The sequence below is a fragment of the Anolis sagrei genome, chromosome 4, assembly GCF_037176765.1.
Source record: "Anolis sagrei isolate rAnoSag1 chromosome 4, rAnoSag1.mat, whole genome shotgun sequence".
In the NCBI taxonomy this organism is placed as follows: domain Eukaryota; kingdom Metazoa; phylum Chordata; class Lepidosauria; order Squamata; family Dactyloidae; genus Anolis; species Anolis sagrei.
Window position 1 is genome coordinate 190,337,600 of NC_090024.1, and position 21,667 is coordinate 190,359,266.

General features: G+C 37.0%; 1 protein-coding gene across 6 annotated transcripts in view; it reads left to right on the top strand.

The window, feature by feature from the left end:
• The first annotated feature begins 223 nt into the window (after positions 1-223).
• FOXP4 (forkhead box P4) overlaps positions 224-21,667 on the top strand; it is a 174,512-nt gene continuing 153,068 nt past the window's right edge. For 2 of the 6 annotated variants that reach the window (XM_067468002.1, XM_067468006.1), the window contains exon 1: positions 224-588. The gene's annotated coding sequence lies outside the window, so the exon portion shown is untranslated. Of the gene's footprint in view, positions 589-704; positions 804-2,764; positions 2,850-14,351; positions 14,437-21,667 lie in introns of those variants that run through there. The other 4 variants (XM_067468003.1, XM_067468004.1, XM_060773076.2 and 1 more) reach the window with 4 other exon arrangements.

The window sequence follows — 21,667 nt, forward strand, 5'->3', positions numbered from 1 at the left end:
CAGCCTGCAGAAGAAAGTGGTTTTTTTTTCCTCCAGGGTGGGTACCTTTTTGACCCCCCGCGGCTTCCCTTCCCCCCTCTTTGATGCCCCGCTCCCTCTCTTTTCCCTTTCCCCGGCCCGCGCGCTCCCTGGAAAAGGCGCTGCACCTGCTTTTAGATGAATTATGGTAGAAGTGGAAGTAAGTCTGTGCGCGCGCCACCCCTCCCCTCCCCTTCTCCCTCCCTCCCTTTCCCGGCTCTCAAGTCACATCTCTCCTGAAGAGAGACAACCAACCCCTGCGATTAGACGCCGTCTGAATGGGACACAGAGAGAGAGAGAGGGAAAGAGGGAAGGAAAGCGAGAGAGAGAGAGGAGGGACCCAAGGCACGCAGAGACTCCCCTCCCTCCTTCCCTCCCTCTTCCCCTCCCGCCCGGGAGACTTCCATTGAGGAAAACGGAGAAGAAGGAGAAACAAGAGAGAAAGAAAGAAACAGAGAGAGAAAGAAAGAGAGAGAGAGGAACCCCCCCCTTCCTTCCTCCCTCCCTTCCTTCTTCCCTTTCGCGCCGCCGCTGAAGGACAACAAGAGAGGAGCCAAACAAAAAAGAAAAGTACGTGAGAAGTGCTGCTGCTTTTCCTCCCTTTCTCTTTCCCTCTCCTTCTTTGTCTCCGAGGGGTTTAAACTTTGGACAGAAGGAGGAGGAGGAAGAGGAGGCGTGAAGCAAGCCGCATGCTCTGAGGAGGAGGAGGAAGTGGAAGAGGAAAGGGAAAAAAGGGGGCCGTTCAAAGTTGAGACTCGCTTGCTTCCAAGCCGAAGGGAGAACAGGTTGGTGGGATGGCTGGAAACAACGACAACAACAACAGAAAAGTTTCCTTGGCGACTTTTCAGTTGTGTTTGTGTTTCCTAAGGGGAAAGAGGGATTGCATGGGGAGTGCTGGACTGAAGGGGGGGGGGGGGCGACGTGTTCTCTTCCTCCTCCTCCTCTTCCTCCTTCCCTCTTCCTCCTTCTCCTCTTCCTCCTCCTTCTCCCTCCTTCTCAGGTGTGTCGTGGCGGGAAACAGGTGTGAGAGGAGATCCACACTTCCCTCGCTTCCTCTTCCTCTCTTCCCCCCTCCCTCCTCTCCCCCCACAAAAAGAAGGATGTTGTTGTTGTTGTTGTTGTTGTTCTGGGGCGTCTCGTGCTGGGGCTTCTCCTCCTCGTTCTATTTGTGTGTGTGTATATGTGTGTGTCCTTTGTGGGTTTTTTTCCCCACCCGAGGAAGAAAGTTCCGGGTCTTGGTGTTCAGACAAAGAGAGAGAGAGAGAGAGAGAGATATTGAGAGGTTGCAAAGGAAGGGGGGATCGGGGTAAAAGTAACTTTTGAGGTTGCAAGGGAAGGGGGGTTGGGGTAAAAGTAACTTTTTTTCCAGACAAGGTCTCTGAAGCATATGGGATGTGTGTGTGTGTGTATTTTGTGTATGTCTAGTTCAGGGAAGAGTTGGGGAAACTGCCTCGTGTCCCGCTTTGTATATCACTCTCTGCAGGTTTGAATGAATATATTATTATTATTATTATTATTATTATTATTATTATTATTGGCAGCATTTCTGATTAAATTCGGTGGTCCATTGAAATGTGTGAGTGTAAAGAAATATGTGCGTAGAAGCGGGATATAAAGAGTGACAACAAGGGTTTTCAATCTGAAATAACTCATTTCATTTATTATTTATTTATTTATATATACTGTATTACTTATTTAGCCTTTATTATTTATTTATTTAATTTATTATTTATATTTACCATATTATTTATTTAGCCTTTATTTATTAGTATTTTTATTTGCTGTAATATTTATTTATTTACTGTATTTATATACCGCCTTTCTCACCCCTATTTTTTACATTTCTATTTCTATTTACTGTATTACTTATTTAGCCTTATTTAATTATTTATTTATTTATATATTACCATATTATTTATTTATCCTTTATTTATTATTTTTTATTTGCTGTAAAATTTATTTATTTACTGTATTTATATACCGCCTTTCTCACCTCTATTTTTTTTTTACATTTACAATTTAGATCACAGATATATAGTAGAGAGTATATATAGGGGTATAGGGGATGCAATTACATTACTTTAGGTGTGAAAATCTCTTTGGAAAAAGTTATTAAACCCACCATCACATATATATAGTAGAAATTATATATAGGGGATGCAATTGCATTATATTAGGTGTGAAAATCTTTGCCAAAAAAAGTTATTAAACCCACCAGGTGCTTTTCTATCGCATATATATAGTAGAGAGTATATATAGGGGACACAGTTACATTACGTTAGGTGCAAAAATCTCTTTGAGCAAAGTTATTAAACCCATCAGGTACCTTTACCTTGCATTTATAATACAGGGTATATATAGGGGATGCAATTGCATTACATTCAGTGTGAAAATCTTTTCCGAAAAAGTTATTAAACCCATCAGGTGCCTTTGCATCACATATATATAGTAGAGAGTATATATAGGGGATGCAATTGAATTATATTAGGTGTGAAAATCTTTATGGAAAAAGTTATTAAACCCATATTATATTGTGACTTTTTGGCCCATCCTTGTACTTCTGGAATGGGAGGCTCTTTTGGCCTTTGTGGGGGGAAAAGAAGGAAGGAAGTCTGGATTTCTCCCCCCTTTTTTTCTATCCCCCTTTCTCCCCCCTTCCCCCCTTCTTCTTTTCTCTCTCTCCCTTCACCCCATTTGTGTGAATAATGTGGATTGGGTTGGGGAGTCGATGTTGCAAAACCGCTTTGGGGTTTCTGCAGATCAATCCGTCCTGGAAGTGTGTCGGTGAATTACAATTTATTGTGATTGACAGGACAGGAGCGACTCAAAAGGTAGTATGGGCTTGAGGAGTATACTTGGGAGTAGGAGCCAGAGGTAGAATCTGAAACGGGGCATATTATTATTATTATTATTATTATTATTATTATTGGCAGTTTGGCTCTTTTTCTTCTTTTCTTTTTTTCTGGCCATCCCTTGTTTGTGAAATAACTTTCCCCCCCCCTGGCAAATAAGTTGACTGGCAATCGATAGCCGAAAAACCGACTCTCTGAATTAGGTCCACTCAGTAAAATAGAAAACTTTAGGGTGATAGACTGGTATTTTTCTATCTCACAGAAGTCCGCTACATGCATATTTGTTCATGTTCTGGATGCAATAAATGTTTAATTGTTTTATTCTAATTAATGGGACTTTAAAATAGGTTTTTAAATTATTGTTTCCTCATGGAGTAGCAGTAATAAATAGAGGTTACAAGAGATTGTGTCTTAAATGACTTTGGTCTTTGTTGCTTTATCTTTTTTAATGAATTTATTGCTGGTTTTGGCCCAGGTCGGTATTCTAGTCAGTGTCTTCTCAGCTTTTGTGGATGTATATGAAGTCTTTCCTTCTTAATGCTACCTATGCATTTTAATTTTTTCCGTCATCTCTTGGTCCAGCCAGCATGAACTAAAATTAGCTGGAATCCTACTTTATGCGTTGGGAGCAGTAGTGCCAATGCCTTCTGAAAAGAAGAGGCAAACATTTGTGAAGGCATAAAAGCAGAAAATAGGCAAATTTCAAAAATTAAATGCTTTGGGGGTGCTTCAAATTTGTTAAGTCGTATCTACTATATATTTAGGCCTAACATGTTTAGAAATGACATTGCACTGAGAGTACCGAATGCATCCATATACACTTCTCTCAAAACTTGAAAATAGTGCTGAAATTTAAAAACTATTTTTTTAAAATGAGCCCCAATAGTAGTTTTTATTCTGATTGTTTGGAAGGAGGCATTTTAGTATGCTTGCTATAGCCTGGTCAACATTAGCAGCAAAAAGTAATACTGTCGTCATTGGGTTGCATTGAACTATTGGGAAAGCTCAAGCAAAGAATATTTTTAAAAAACTTTAAATCGGCAGTGGTCTTTGTAAAGGATTTAAAGCCATTTTTTGTCAGTTCAAATAGTTTGAGATAAATTTGCTGCCCAAACATTTGATTACAGGTTTCACTTCTTTTAGAAATATTCTTATGTCAACCTTGTGGAAAGTTGTGAAAGTTGTGAGAAGTTTGAATACCACAGGGAAGAATTTTGCCTTTGATAACAACTATTTCATTCTTTTGAAATGCGACAATGCTTTTTTAGTATATAATCTCAAATACCACCTCCACTCCCCCCAATTTGAATTGCTTTCCTTAAATTAAAAATGCATTTCAAATAGATAAGAGCATGGTAAAGAATTCACCACAGAATACTTAGGATCTGAAATGTTTCTGAAGCATCATAGAGAGAGTCATGTCTTCTTAAATTGCTCCTAAGGAATTTTACTACAGATCCCATTCCAGGGTTCATTGCTGACTTCAGTCAAAGGTTCAGTCCTCAGTACTGGTCCTTTGAAGGTGTGTGTGTGTGGGGGGGGGGGGGGGGGGGGGGTGAAGGTAGCCTTATAATAACCTTTTTAGCACTGGATTAAATCTTTACTCCAATACTTCCAAGAAAACTGGAGTGTTCATCAAATAATTATTGTTTATGTAAAAAGGTGGGTATACACCAAAGCTGGTATAGTATAGTACTATATAAATACACTGGTACATGTGAAAACATTTACACTAGAAGAGTTTGTGCTGCCAATAGACCATTTTGTGTCAGATTAAGTGCATTCCTACTTTAAGGCAGTGAGTCCTGAGAGTTGCGTGTACTACCTATAAGCGGTATTCAGGAATCTACGCAATCTTCACACAAACTTGAACTTTCTTTACAGTGCAATTGTTCATGTCTACTCAGGAAGTCTTATTGCGTTTGCTGAATCTTCTGATTAAGTGGGTGTAGGGTTCCAGTGCTTAATTGTACTTTCAGACAGGAATGGAACTTGAAGAGTGATGCTCTGATAATTTGATTTAGAGGTTTTGTCCTTTCTCTTTGTGAAGTTTTTTAAATGACTCCCCCCCCCCCCCCCCCCCACACACACACCTAGAAACTGAGAAGGAGACTGTCAGAACCAGATGTATAATTTATTGTGCAAACCAAGCCGGGAAGATAGGTAAATTGGTCAGATAGTTCTGATTCCAAAGCTTTTTGTTTTCCTTAATTCTCCTTTTTCAAAATGGGTGTTCATTAAAGATGGTGTGGATTTCTAAATTCAGATGTGCCCCAAATGTATTTTCCTGTATTTTGAACTGAATTTCATAGAATTTTTTAAAACAAGTTTAAACGTGTCTTTAGAAAATGAATGAATACACTTTTGGGGATTCTGCATTGTTAACCTGTGACTTTTAAGTAGAAAAAATACCATTTAAGTTAAAATTGATGCAAATATTTCTGTTTTAAACCCACAAATGAAAGAAAAGGGAAATTAGTTGGTCCACTAAAGTAAAATTTTTCTTTTGGTTTATTTGTAAGTTATTTTACACAGAGAAGTGTGTTAGAAATCCTATATATCTCCCCCTTCCTATCCATTCCTGAATTCCTCTCCACAAAGGATTACAATGGGGGAAAAGTAGTCCTGTTTCACAGACACCAAAGACTGGTGTTAGGGTAAACCTTACAGAGTGAGATTCATACAGTAGCCTGCCTTTTCACGGCTCCATTGTGTCATATTGTAAAGAAATCTGGGTAAATAGGCATGGAATTCCTTTCTTCCGAGGCTGATAACTTTCTAGATCATGAAGTTGTCAAGCTCATCTGATATTCAAATGTCACAATTTAGGATTTTAATAAGAAAAGTGAATTGTTTGTGCCTAGGACTAAAGGATGGATGTCATAATTGAGAAACTAGTTTGAGCGGGTGGCTTATTAAGTCTGCAGTGGATTTATGTCGTCCTAGTTATTATTAAAATTCTAATTTTCTTTTTGCTTTATTCAAGAAGATTAAAATCAAGACCATCAAAGAAATCTGGTGGATCTCTAATTCAGATCCCCTCTATCGAAAGAAAGGTTTCTTAAGAAGAAGAAGGGGAAAAAAAATCTATAAAACAAAGAGCAAATAAAATAACCACTCCAGGCGCTTTCTCTTTTTCTTTTCTAATAACCAAGCCGGGAACTATGTGCAGTCAGTTGTGAAGTTTTTGCCCAAAGAAGCCTAGGAGCTTTTCTTTTCTCATGGCAAAGGGGATGCTTTTGAATCTGATAATGTTTGTGTGTGTCTCCCTGTGGGGCTGGATTGGCGGAGGGGGTTGTGGCTGCCCCCCCCCCCCCTTCTGTTACACTTTGGGAGAGATTAGAGAAGCAAAAGATGCTTTCACATTTTGCCTTTAAAGTATATACTCCATTAATAAGTATGTTTAAATGGAAATAAATCTTGCTACAATGAATAGGGTTTACTTTCAGGTATTCAATATAGGAATGCAGTTGTAAGGTCTTCCATGTGTGTGTGAAAACAGGAGAGATAATTTTTGGTCATTATGAAAACTGAGGGAAAAGCTTGGGGGGGGGGGGAATCACTCCCCTCTGTCCACAAACTGCATTTCCTCAAGATGCTGAAATAGAGAGCAATGGTATTTCTTCCCCCAATATCTAGGTAGCAGGTGTGTTTGTGGCTAGTGACAATCTCCCTGCAAAAAGTTGTGTGATGATAATAATGAAAGCTCTTTATCTGTGTCCTGTGTTTTAAAAAGACAACTTATTTTCACATAGGTACTTAGCACTAAGATCTTGCCAAAAATTCATTATCGGCTGTTCACAAACTGTGCCTATGTATGCTTTGACTTACAGGGTAGAAATAGATTCTCATACTGGTTACTTGTAAAGGAACTTGCTTTTTGCTGGCAAAATATATAGGTTTATTCACATTCGATAAAGAGTGAGCTGTGTAAGATCACTAGGATGTTTTAAAGACCACAGCTTAAAAAGAAGTCCTATATGGAGCCTGGTTTGATTTAATTATTTTCGGTTTGGCATTGTTGTATTCTTCAATAGAACAGGATGCCACTTTTAAATCTTGGCTAATTCACTTGCCTCCAGGGGTGAGTGATTTCCTTCTTACATTGGGAGTAATTGCCACATAACAGGTTAAACACACCTTGAGAATTGTTGTTGATAGCAAGGAGTGATGACTGAAAGTTATGTGCTAGAATATATATTTGGAAATGTGTAATAGTAGAAGGTATGGGCTTAAAATAAAACCATTTTCAAAATTTGCATGTTGTATTACTGAAGTAAAGAGGGTGTAATTTCAAACTGATCTCTGGAATTAATATCTGTGTCACAAAACTGCACTTCATTCACCTCCATTTGTTAATTTCAGTTTTGCAGGCTCTGCTTCAACTATGCACGCTAATTTATTCTTGTTACCCTCCTTTACGATTCTTGGTTTCTTCAGCATCTCTTTGCTGGTCATACGCATTTTCATGGTAGTAAAGAGGACGACTTCTTGAAATTCTTGTTTTGTTTTCCAGTTAGAAACACAATTTCACATCTGACTTTGTTCTTCTGCCCACATTGGACTTTCTGTTGCAGTGCAGGCAGTTTGCACATGGAATTTAAAACAGTTTTTATTTTCTTTGAAAAATCTACTCATCATGTGAAAAGGATTTTGAAGAAAGGCAAAGGGGAATGCAGCAGATAGAATATTTACAGGACTGAATTTCTCTTCCGCATACTGTATCGTGTGTGGGTTTGGATTGATGATTGCAGATTATTTTTGAGTTTCCATCTGTTAAGAGGTACATTTTCTTAAAATTGTCTGTCTATAAGAAGGGTTAAAGATCTGAGGTGGGGAAGAGTGAGAATTAAAATGTAAATGTACACTTGCATAGTTGTGACGTGAGAGGTCCATGGTGTGGGGATCTGTTGGGCACTCCTGGACTCTTACTTTGTTTTATGAAGACTTTGCAATCTCTATAGACAGGCAGTTATTGATGGTCCGCTGTATGTATTCCATAAGGTCTATAGAGTTGCCTAGATGAGAAGTTGTCATTGTGACTCATACCATCTGTATCCTACCCTCATGCTCTGTTAAGTTGGTCATTTTGTAAAAAAAGCCAGTATCCCATCTATTAATCTGCTTATGTCTATAGTTTCATGTTTTTTCAAGAAGACAAAATCAGATTCCTTTACTCTGTCTTTTTCCACTTGAAACCCCCTCCTTTAGTAATAAATAGGAATATATGTTAATACTTCTTCTGCCCTTTATATCCCAGCAATCTAAATTTACTTGAATTTAAATAGGATAAAAAACGTGTAAGACACACACGTAAAAAAATTGTATGCATTTTTGAAACCACAAACTTTAAAGCTACTTGTGATAGGAGATAGAAGCCATTGCGTTCCATTCTGATGTCACTGCTAAGCTGTTCTTTCCACCTTGCTGTTAAAACCTGCCACATGATATGATTGGGACAGAAGCTGGTTCTCTATAGTGGCTACACTACCAGATTTCCAAGGTGATTTTTCATTAAGCATAAATTCATGTGAAAAGTTCAGCTGTGTTTTGCCATTTTGTGAAATACAAGTAAGGAAGATACCAGAAGGTCTGAGGGAAAGTGTTGTGCACTATTTACAAAGAATTAAAATGGTATCGTATCATATTTTTACATAATAGTACAATTGTGTCTGCTTGAATATAGTGGAAGCTCTATTTAAAGTGGCAGCCACTCTAGAATTGCCCTTCGGTTTATATAGTGTTCTGCATTTATACTGCTATGATCTGAAACCCTACTTGCCTATATGATAGTGGTGAGAGAAAAGGAAAGTGTTCTGCTAACTTTTATTATAAAGAGCTATGATTGAATGCACTCATCATATATGAAAAAGGTAAAATGGTTGCTGTACATATAGGGTGTTAAGCAACAGAGTATGTACATAGTGTGTTCCTTGAGGGCAGGATGGGAGCTAACATGCTTCTGGATTTATCTGGCAGTACTTGATCTTTTCAAACGGAAACTGTTTGTGTAATGACTCACACATGCGCGAGTGAACAAAGCACTTTTAGGGAATTTATCCCATCTCTGCAGAGGCAGATTTTGGTTTGTCCTTTTTGTCAGAATCCAGGAAGAGGGTCTAGGACTTAAAACTGTTCCCTTTCCCTATTTCCAAACTAATAAAAAAGGCAGCAAAGAAGAATATGGATGAATTACTTGCATATTTTAAAGCAATACTGAAATTGATTTGTACAAACACTTTTGAAGCTGCTTTGTGATGTACAATGACTGTTTTTTTTAAAGCTTGGATTGAATGAGGATTTTGTAAAATTGTAACGTGAATGCTCCACTGCATGACCATTTGCAAATTTACTTGGCTGCTGTAAACTTGGTTTTAAAACTGACAGTCTCTTATAGTGGAGAATAGCTCCAAACATAAACCTTTAAGAATATCCTGTAGAAGGAGATCGTTCAGGTAGATCTGTTCATAATCCAGCTAGAAGTAGCAAGTTTTGTGTTTAACTTAAGAATTTCTGTATGGTTCTAACTATGTGTAAAACTCGTGTCGTTCTTAAACCGAGGATATGTAAAAACGAGTAAACTCTCTTCATAATGAGTTACACTACATGATGGATTGATTATCTCTTATTCAGAAATTAGAAATGCTCCCAAATCCAAAATTGATCACACGGCTGGCTGAGATAGTGATGCCTTTGTTTTCTGATGGTTCAATGTAAACAAACTTTGTTTCATGCAAAAGAATTGTTAATATTATTGTGTATAAATTTACCTTCAGACTATGCATATTAGGTTTATTAGAAATATAAATTGATTTTGTGTTTTAACTTGGGTTCCATCATATGTATAATGCTAATCTTTCAAAATCCAAAACACTCCTGGTCCTAAGCATTCCAGATAAGAATACTCAAAAGTGTAATTCAAATATTTAATAATACAGTCCATCATTTATCTAGATGGCATTATTTGTCCTAATTCTTGGCCCACTCTGTAATGTGCACAACTTGTATTTCCCTGGAGCACTCGGTTATAGCCTTCACTTCTCTTTCCTTTTCTTAGAGCAAATATAAAAAGTATTTGCTTACTTGAAACAGGTGGGAAATTAAGCTTCTAGACAGAATTTCAAGGAAGTCACTGAAGATACTTTATGGTATTAAACACATTAGAACAGCAACTTTAAAATGTATTCTGGTTTGGAAAGGCTGTGGAAGGGTTAGATATGAATACTGTATGTGTTTAGGACGAGGATAAGGATTACATCTTGTTCTAAGGCAGCATTACAAGCAGGACTGAAAATGTGTACTGGAAGAAGATTCTCTTTCTGTGCCTGCATAGTGAAATACGAGCATGTTATCTACAGGATAGATCCCTTATAAAATGTATGTATGTGTCTGCCATTGATATATTTGAAGATGCCCTCAAAGTGATTGCTTTTCTGTTGATTGCCTATATATAGAGGAGGGCAGACTTCTGGCATGATGAATTCACATTTGTTTTTTATTGAAAGCCCAAGGGTTTCCTGCACTTAATCTAGTTTTTACAGAGTTTTTTAAAAAGTGGAACTCAAATATTTGCCAATCATATCTAGGTGGAAACGATATATAGTTAGAATTAAAGTACATGGTACATCTGAACATATTTGGATTCTACAAATAGATTTTCAGCACCAAGTTTGAGCTGAGTTTGCAGTTCTTTCACTTGAGACATGTCCTGGTTGCTGCCAGCTTTTCTCATTTTGGCAGTCTTATCTTACAGAGAAAAAGTGTTTTTATTGTTGCCATAAATGTTTGGGAGTTGGGAGCCCTCAGAATTTGTCTATAGCAAATTCTAGCAGGTCTCAATCCTCTTTCTTGCTTTTATCCACCATATGTTAACTTCTCGTATATTTGCTATTAAAATTTCCTTAGTTCCTGTATGTTTATACATAGTACTTTTCTTGTATTTCAGTTGTGAATATTGAAAAATAAGGCTGGTGTTTTGTATGGAATTCTTTGCCTTTTGCATGACTCTGAATTAAACCCTGTTCAGTCCAGTGTCTTTCTTGGATATGTTCTTATAGCACTTGGCAGTGGTTTTCTATGCTGACCATGCCCTGAAATCTAGGGCTCTGTTAGTGTATTGTGGAGGGCCATGTTAGCTTTGAAAACAGTTAGGTCCTGGTATGTGTGATGTGGGATTAAAGGCGCCGACAGTAACGATCAGAGTCTAATAGTTACTATTAGATGTTTGAAGTGACTGGATTGTGTGTAGTATGTGGTGCTGCTAAATGACAAGTGCAGCCCTTTAACTCTACAAGGAACAGTTTACTGGAATGGGAGAATATCTTTTTCGAGTTTAATTTGAAGTAACTTCACTGTCTGTTTCCAAGACAGTGAAAACACTACAGTTGAGACCTCTCGGTTGTCCTATTGGTGTTGAGTTGCAGGGAAGAGGATGGGGGATGGGGACTTGGATTTAACCTAAATCATCTTTGGCTCTGGCCTAAGATGAACCTAATTAACTACCCACCATACATTTTCTGTGGGTCAAGTTATGTAGGTGGGAATGTTTTAAGAAGATGGAGGGTATATACATTCGAGTAATAAAGGTTCAACAAGAACTTAGTGGCACATTGCCCGTGAGCCTAATACTATTTTCTTTATTATCTTAAGAGGCTCCTTTTTCATTTTTGGCCTTTTCCATGGCATATGCTCTTTAAGAGGCCAGATATTTTGTACAGAGGGGTGCTAACCTTTTTGTAATCATCTTAATACAAATACTGGGTATACTCAAATAATATTCTCTGTGTTGTCATAAGCCCTCTGTTTCTATTTTAGTGGTTGTTTTGCCTTTTGATTCTCTAACAGTCTTGGCTTTCTTTGCCATAGCTTCTTATGTTCCTGAATAGTGGTGCTTGACAGCTAGTGAGAAACATTTACAGTTATACTAAATATTTAATTGTTGAAGTCCATTCTCCCAACTACTTTGTTGTCTTGAGTCTCCGAATCAAGCCAATCTGGCAGGTTGCGTCTGTTTCTTAATACTTGGTGCCCTGGTTTTCTTCTCTGCCCTTGTTTATTACTAGGGTGGATCCATTAATCTGAAAGAAGATGGCAATTTATAATGCCAAGTTATTTTCTTAGCAAACAAAGTTTAGCAGATTCTTTCCTCTTCAGGAAAAATTACTGGCTGACTTCTTTGGTTCGTAGAAGGGAGAGGCTGGCACTGCAGGGTGGAGAACTATGAGGAAAAATAACAGCAAATGTAGACACTAAAAAAACAAAACAAAAACAGTCCAGTAAAATCCTTGAAGACACTGTTCTGCAAAATGTAATTTGAAGATAGGCAGTATGTGCTGCTTTGATGAGATCAAATAATGTAGTAAAGTGGACTTTAATATTTTAATGCTATTTTTACAATACGTTGTTCAGTTGGAATTTATAGGTAGGCAAAAAGGCAAGATTTTGATTTTAAAACAGCTTGGGGAACTTTCAGCAACTTTTTATTTTTACCTGGGTTTTTTTTTCTGAACAATCATTTTGAGCCAAAATTCTTTGAACAGTTTGATAGAGTGACAACTTTCTCTCATCTTCCTTATTTTAATGAACTGAAAATTCAACAACAAAACAAGGTATTTCTTTTACGGGTTTTCTTTTTATTCAAAAATAAATATTTATGATTATGCTTGCCCCCTGTTAGTTTCCAAGCAGTAACTTCTTTATGTAAATCTAGAAATGTTTGGCAAAACTGATAATTTTTCTTTTCTATCCCAGTTAGATTTTTAAAAAGAAATGCTGTGTTTTCTTTAAGATGTGTTTCAGTTATTTTGCAGCATATATATAATGCTCCATATTTGTCTTGCATATGGTGGAGAACTTCCTGTTTAATCTTTTATAATAAATTCAGTTTCACTATATGTTCCAATGACATATGTGAACATGACTGCATATTAATTTCTGTAAGTGTGTTTTAAATTCCTGTATCTTTTGTCTTTATGATTTTATCTTTAGTAGGTGATGATCATTCCCATTTTATGGGTGGGTACTTGAGATTAGCGATGTTCTTAAGGTTACCTAGGGAATATGTATAGGCAACTATCATTATTTAATGTTATTCAGTGCTGAATATAGTCTCAGTGATCACTGTACAGCTGTGTTGACATCTCTCTATTCCCTGCTTCTTTGCAAAAGAAGCTGCAGAAAACTCTTAGTAATTTGTAACCCCTTGGGATGGGATGTGTATGGCTATATATTTATTGGTTTCATCACTTCATTCAAAAATATAGAAAAGAAGGTCCTACTTATTTCAGGTACTGCCAGCTTGTGCTTCTGCTATTATGTTTTTGTAGATATTCATCTTAAAAACAACTATTATAAGGGGATTAGTATCTTTCCTCGCACAGGAATGGGTGAAAAGCGTTATTGGGTTGGGTGGAATATTTGTAGAGGTAAGAGAGAAGAGTTTCTTAGAAACAAAGTATATTTGATCGATTATTAAGTTGAAATAGTGTATGTTCTTTAGCACAGCAGTTTGTTTGGGTAGAGCAGCTGATTTGACTACTGAAAAGTATGACTGCTTGCCAAAGGAGTTTTAGAACTTGCAATAATGCCATCCTTCTGCAGTTGGTAATTGGCACATGCAGGCAATACAGAAAAGAGTTGGTTGCACACTTTGCTGTGGACTTTTTCCTGGGCAGATGTGCAACTGGCTAGAGTGGATGTGGAATATGGAACAGAAACTGTTATTGAGTAACTTTGAGTTAAACCGTTTTGACTTTTGGTGATACTACGTATATATACTTGCATGTAAGCTGATTTCATGTATATGTCAAGAATATGTCTTGGAACCAGAAATATGGATTTTGGCATGGATAAGTCAAGGGTCATTTTCTGGAGAAGAAAGCACCAATGCTGCCTTGGGCCACCCCTCCCCTCGCCACTATTTCCTTAACCAGATATTTTAAAAGCCCAGATGTGACACCATGGCAGAGAGAGGTTGGTGCCACTATTAGGTTTTCCTGGAATGGATTAAACTCTTGCCTTTTATCACTCTACTTAGAGAAAAGGATAGTTCCTTTTTCAAAATAAGAGTTAAGGTACAGTACTAACATTGACCCATGGATAAGTTGACCCAGTTTTTTGGGGGTTGATTTTTTTAAACTTAAATTTCTAGACTTATACATGAGTATATAGGGTAATTGTTTACTTTGTGTCTTTTCACACTTTACTACAGATACAGAGGAGATAAATCACCATCTTCGGATTGAAATCATTTTTAACTTGCTTGATACTTAGCTACTTGGTTGTTGAGTTTTTTGGGAAAGTTTAAGAAAATCTTTCTATGTGTTTCTTGTTACCTGTTCCCTGTTGAAACATCCAGGTGGAATATGAGTTGTTCTGTGATAGACGTGCTATGATCTTTAGTTGCTTTTTGAGTTGAGAAATGCAAAGAGACAGAAATTCTGGAAAGTTTTAGATTAATTCCTCTCTGCTTTCTTCTTCTAGGAGGAGACAATAATTCTGCAACCCCCTTTCCCCTCAGGAAGAAACGATTTTCCCAGTGGAAGGCAGAAGAGGGAATCTTATTGCTGTAAACTATATTTCTCTTTTTAGCTATACCATTTCTAAAGTATCAACAGGGTAGGAATAAAATATAATCCATGAAAAGAGCTTTTTGAATATACTCCTATTACTTTACAGTGGGAATTCAGATGTAAATCCTTATTTGTATTGATTCACTGAATTCTGTGAAATATGAATTTCAGTTACAAATTTTAACTGAAAGTGAAATGTCTACATGTAGAAAGTGAAATGTCTACATCCAGCCTAGTGTGTATATGTGTGATAGAGACTGTGTGCAGTTGGCCATCTATACTGATCTTGTTGTTGCAATGTAGACATGGCAGAATTTTTGATAAAAAGTGTTTTAATGTTTCTGAACAATTGAGAGTATATTGGATTCCTATTTGAAGGGCAAGAAATACAGTGTATCATTTTAATTTTTTCTACTCGGATTATTAATTTTTGTGTGTGCATGTACATCAGGGTGTTGGTGTCTTTCTGAGATTTTTTCTGCTTGATAATGAAATAATTTAAAAGGGATGTGCTCTTTTGATCAGTATAAAGAAGATCCCGGATCTCAAATTAATGATTAATTTTTTTGCCTCAAGCCTTGACTTGGTGGCCTTGCTCTAACTTGGAACAACGAGATCTACCCTTCATTCCTGATGTTTTATTTGAGAGAATTTCTGTCCTGAAGGTTGATACAGTAATTGCATAAAATTAAGTATTTACTTTTCCTTGCTGATAGTTTGTGGAGCCCTTCATCAAAACAAAGCAAAACCCAGCAAGACAGTATATGTGGTTGAAAAGAGATTGTTTTAAGCATGTCACAATAAAACAACTCAGAACTTTTTCAGAATGTTACCTTTTTGAGATATGTGCAACATGTTTCAGTTTTTGATTACTGCAAGTGAGTTGTGTATATAAGTTTTGCTTCAGATAATAGTGGTGAGTTGAGTGGTGATGACAAGATCTTACCTTGCAAAGGTGTGCCAATATATACATTATATTGCTTCATAAATAAAGTACTTGATTTTGTCTGGGGTTGTTACAGTGTTATAGTGGATGGTGCCTTAGTAGTCTTTCTGCTTTACATGGCTTAACTTATGTTTGTTTATGTGTGTCCCTCCGAGAGGGGGGTAGTGGGAGTTGAAGGATAGGTGGAATTTGATTATTATTGAAATTCTCCAACTAGTTCTCTTAATTGGTGAAATTGTATGGTGCATTTTTTCTGGGCTATATTGCTTCAGATAGCAGGTGGTTAGGCTTTAGGTATTAGTATAGGCTGACCCCCTCCCTCTGTCTGATGCACTAGAGCAGTGGTTCTCAACTTGTGGGTCCCCAGGTGTTTTGGTTTACAACTCCCAGAAATCCCAGACAGTTTACCAGCAGTTAGGATTTCTGGGAGTTGAAGGCCAAAACATCTGAGGACCACAGGTTGATAACCACTGTACTAGAGCCTTGCTCCCCCCCCCCCCCAAAATAGCAACATGTACATCTGCATCAGGAGTTTCTAATGAGTCTGAGCCAGTATTGCATTCTTACAGACCAAATGAAGTGGTAACCATGGCACAACAATGAGTGAGATGAGAGGCTTTCTAAAATTAACCACACAGGACTTTGCCATCTGATTTGTTTTTAATATAAAGAAGCATACACATATACTACAATATTGACACTGCATATATCATGTGACATATCTCGTTTGGAAGTTTGCTTACTTTTTAGGTCTGGGACTACATTATGTTGTGTGCCTTCAAGTCATTTCCAACTTATGGCAACCCTCAGGGATTTTCTTGGCAAGATTTGTTCTGAAGGGGTTTGTCAGTACCTTCCTCTGAGTGTAAGAGAGAGTGATTCACCTAAGATCACCCAGTGCATTTCCATAGCCAAGCAGGGATTTGAAACCTGGTCTTCAGAGTCATAGTCCAATGCTCTAACCACTACACCACTTATTGTAAAATATACTGATAAAATTACTATATCTTTGGAAGCTCAATTTGCTTGATCTCCAGATTGCGTTTGAGTCTTACTATCCTTGATTACTACTTCTCTCTTGACCAAACTTTATTAGTGATTTATGCCTATTCTGAATGACTTCTGAAGGTTTGCTGAAATCCTTTTTTTCTGTTGTTTAAATGTTTCAATATTATATTGTTTCATTTTGCTGTGTTGTATACACAGGTTTATACCATAAATCTTTTGGTTTATAATTTATATATTACCTTTCAACAATTCTTCATAAACACAACTCACATTTCTAAGTGTATAAAGCATCCTACATAAATGGAGTTTGCAGTTTATTTTTGTATGTATCATGACTAGAGGCTCCCATGTTGATAAAGCAAAAGATGGGAACTCTGTCTAAGAGGTTTTCAGTGTTGGGCTGAGAATGAAAATAATGGCCTTGTGGTTCTACTCTTCCCTGATGCGTTATAATTGAAAACTCTGTTTTGGTTGAAATGTAGTCAGTTGTCACTTTACAACCAATTAACTATGGTTTAATTTCTGATAACAAGCAACATTTCCCAGTTCACATGTAGCAGGAGACTGATATTTAACAAACCCTGGGAATTTCAGATTTTAATGCACAATGTAAGAGAGAAGGGGCAAGGTGCATTGATTGCCATGATTTTACTCTCAGTCTAATATGTCTGGATGTGCCTTCCAATTGTTTTCTGACTTATGGCAACTTCATGAATTTCACAGTGGTTTCTTAGGCAAGGAATATTCAGAGATGGTTTTGCTGGTTCCTTCTTGGAGTACCTGGCATTCATTGGTGCTTTCCTATCCAAGTACTAACCACTGAGCTTCAGAGACCAGATGACATTTATGACAGCAGTCTAATATACTATTGGTTTATTTGACTGAGATGACTTATGTCTACACCACGCCATTGTAAGTAACCTCCCTTAAATTCTAACACGTGTTCTTGGTCAAAAAAAGTTTTCAAGTTTTTCTTGTATTTTTACTTTTTAAAAACTTTTTAAAAATTACTGCATAATTGAAAAAAAGATATAAAAATCTGAGTGAATGAATAAATCCTTGAGATGTTAGAGGGATTCCTTTTGAAAACAAACATTTCAGCTGGTAAACATGCTGCAGTGACATCTGATCACCTAGTGCTCTTGAAGTATTATTGCCCCTCTTAGGTATTTCTAAAAGGGGTTATATACTGACAGCCTGCACATTTTGTTGTTGCATATCTGTCACCCCATTTACAATGTCATATAATACAATTTCAAACTGCATTTATATGGTCAGTGTAGGCTCATACATTGCAGATTAACAGCATTATATCAGTGTACAATGACCATATAATTCTATTTCAAACTAAATTATATGGCAGTATAGATGGGGCCTATATCTCTATAAACTTTTAAAAAAATGCAATATCAGCATTAAGATCAAAGAATTGCAGAGTTTTTCTATTTCTGTTTCCAGATTTGGCTATAGTACAGGCATGCTCACAACCTATAATATTCCTGGCAGTTGTTTTTATATATGTTTATACTTACACTTCCTTACAGTGATTGAAACAGCACAATTGCTTTACTTCCTGTTTGAATGGAGGCACCCCAGGGTGTTAAAATGGAGATATTTGTTGAAAGAGATTCAAATTAACATAGTTTACTAGCCCATAATCTGTTGTTGTCAAACACTGGGACACAATAGGTTGGAACAATAATAAAGGAAATTGAACATGCTCATCTAATATCTCACATTAGCATGGTGAAAGGGAAAGGAAGAGTAGAGTGGGTTGAAGAGAAGATCTTAAATTACCCATAGTCACACAGTTTGAATGGTCAATGCCTTTTTCTTTGCCATGCCCTTTCTGTCTCTCATTGGGAGTTATAGCCTTGTCATAACTGATCTTTAATATTTTGTTATAAGGCATTATTGCTACTGGTTAGTGATTGGGTTGATAGAGCCTTTATGCAACAGGAAAACAACAAAGGGTTTTTTAACTGCTCGAGATGAACAAAGATCCAACTTACCAGTCCAAACACCTCTTATGAACCAACTAGAGACTTAAGATCTGCTGGAGAGGCCCTGCTCTCACTCCCACCCCCTTTGCAAGTGCAATTTGTGGGGACGAGAGACAGGGCATTCTCAGTGGTGGCCCCTTGACTGTGGAACTCCCTCCCCAGTGACATCAGGCAGGCCCCATCCCTTCTGGTTTTTAGAAAAAAGCTAAAGACTTGGCTCTGTATGCAGGTGTTTGGGGAATAAGACTATGGATTTCAACACGGCCCGAATAAGGATTATGAATCAGAATTATGGATGAATGGAATCAAGCACTTTATATGTTTCAAAATTGTTTTATTGTTCTATGTGTGTATTTGCACACGTTTTAATTCTTTTATAGTTGATGGGGCCTGTTTTTATTGTTACATTGTATATGGCATTGAATTTTGCCTTAGTTACAAGCTGCCTTAAGTCCCCCTCTGGGGTGAGAAAGGCGGAGTATAAATGAAGCAAATAAATAAATAAATAAATAAACTGTTCTCTGTATATCTGTCTACATCCCACAACTCTATAAAGGCTTATATTTCAGGGTTATACACCCTGAAAATGCTGTTGAAAAAGATAGTTTGGCTTGGTTTGTCTGTGCTAATTTGAGCATCACAGTGATTTGGAACCACTACAACTTACATTGGATCCCGTATCATCCCTGGCATATGAAGAGTGTGAGTTTGTAGAATCCAAAGGAAATTTTTCTATTTGTGCATCTGTTTAGTTTATTTGTATAATCACTCAATCGTTGCAGATTCTAGTTATGAGACGCCACCTGAATGTTTATTACTGTTAAATTGTTTAATTTGTTTCTGTGTTAACTGTTTTTAAGTACCTTGTTGATGCCGCATTGAATTTTTGCCTTGATTGTTCACCTTGTTTTTGCTTGATTGTTGTAAACCGCTATGAGTCGCCTTAGGGCTGAGAATGGCGGTATACAAATGAAGTAAGTAAATAAATAAATAAATACACAGGGGCAAGATGGCCTGTGAACTTTGTGAAACAAGAAAATATGTTCTAAAGAGAAATAATACCTATTTCTGGTGAAACTGTTACACTGGATATAGTTGCTTGGTGACTTTATTGTCTTTCTGGACAATTTTTTTAAAGGTGAAAATTGTGCTATTAGTTTTGTTCATAGCTAACATTATACACATATATTTGTTAGTATTCTAGCTGTTCAGTTACTGCTTAATAACATGGCCTGAATCTAGTAAACTAGTTTCCCCCAGTTGCTTCTTTCTTGTTGAAAGAAGTGGCTGACTTGAATCCTTGTGAATTTGAAAGAAAAATTAGATGAGGAGAATGGGGTTCCCAGATGTGTGGTCTTTGCATTAATAAAGTACTCTCACTTTGCACTGCACATACATACATACATACATACATACATACATACATTTTCCTGTATATTCTACACCTGTGTACCTAAAGGAACTCTTGGTGTCCTTGGGTACCAATAATGCTACTGTTTCCAATTTTTCAATATTGTATAAAGTTAGACACATGCATGTGCATGAATGCACACACATCTTGCTAAGCTGCAGCTTCTTTGAGGTATAAAGGAGCTATTGTACTTACCAAACAATTTCATAGAGCCCTCTTCACCATGACCTTTGTCAGTATGGTTGCCACATGTTAAAAGAAGCAAGCTACGTCTTCTGAATCAAAGACAGCTGTGTAAGGGATTCAAAAGAGAACATGTGAGAAGAGTGTTGCAGGAACAGGCTAGGGGAAAATCAACTATTAAATTACAAAACTGCATGCCCTGTCTTCAAATCATGTTTTGCTAACTACAGTAGAGTCTCGCATATCCAACCTTCGCTCACCCAATGTTCTGTATTATCCAATGCAGTCTGGTTTCCTCCTGGAATAATGTCCAGGGTGGGAGAAAGAGAGAACCCTTATCTGTTTGGGTGCTAAATTCATAAATACAGTAATTACTACATAACATTACTGCACATTGAACTGTTTTTTTTCCTGTCGATTTATTGTAAAACATGATGTTTTGGTGCTTAATTTGTAAAATCATAACATAATTCGACTTTTATTAGGCTTTTCCTTAATCCCTCCTTATTATCCAACATTTTCGCTTATCCAACATTCTGTTAGCCTGTTTATGTTGGATAAGCAAGACTCTGCAGTATGTGATCTGAGTAATGGTGGTTAGCTTTAGCCATACTTAGTTCTATGACAGATATATTTCTAAATGCAATTTGTAGCACATTGTGGAAAAGAGGGAGTAAACTTATGTATTGGGTTTGTTACAAAACTGATGTGCATTTTGAGGAATGTGATGTCTGAATTAATATAATTGATACGATACTCTGTGATCATTTTTGAACATTTGGTAATGATTTTATAAGCCATAGTTTAAGAAGGTTCTGTTTTTGTGCATATCCCTTGTATACTGGGTTTTGTGTAAAAAATTTGGATTGTATTATACCAGAATTCCCTATTGTGTCTAGACTAGGAGGTTGTAGGTTGTTGTGGTTGTTGTATTAATTTTTATATTTCCTGCCTTTTCCCCACTTTGAGGGAAACACATAGTTAAAATTTACAAAATAAAAAAATTGAAGAAAGATTAAATAATTTTTAAAAATCAGTTAAAACATAAACTATTGAACACCTACACCAGCAAAACAAGTGGAAAATTTCAGTGTGTTATTTAGGTGTGATGAGCCTTATACAATCACTTTTCTGTGAAAAGAAAACAAGGAAAGTATCAGTCTAATTGCTCTGGAAGGAGTTCCAAACCCCTGCAAGTGGGGGGGGGGGATTGCCACTGAAAAGTGTCTTTTCCCATGTTCCTACTGGGCATAACATTTGGAGGTGGCAGGGGGCAGAGAAAAGTGATTCCCATCAGATATCAAACCACAGGCAAATTCATATGGCCGTTCAAATAACCTGGACGAGTCATATAGGGCTTTATAGGTGTAAACCAGCACTTTGTCAATGTATTTTAGCTAACTATTACAGGAGTGTTAGGATAGGGATTTGTGTTTATTTGTATACTTGTCTTTTGTCTTTTACTGTTGATATGGTCAGAGGACTAATCAATAAACAAATCTATCTTTCATTAATGACACCTGGACTTACAGGCTCAGGGTTGGATCCAGGAGCACACACAAATTGTGGACCTATAACTTTAGGGGAAGTAACTGCCTGAGACATTAATATGCATCAGTTATCCAGAATAATTAAGACAGGACTGATCAGAGATAGGAAAGTTAGTGAAAAAATGT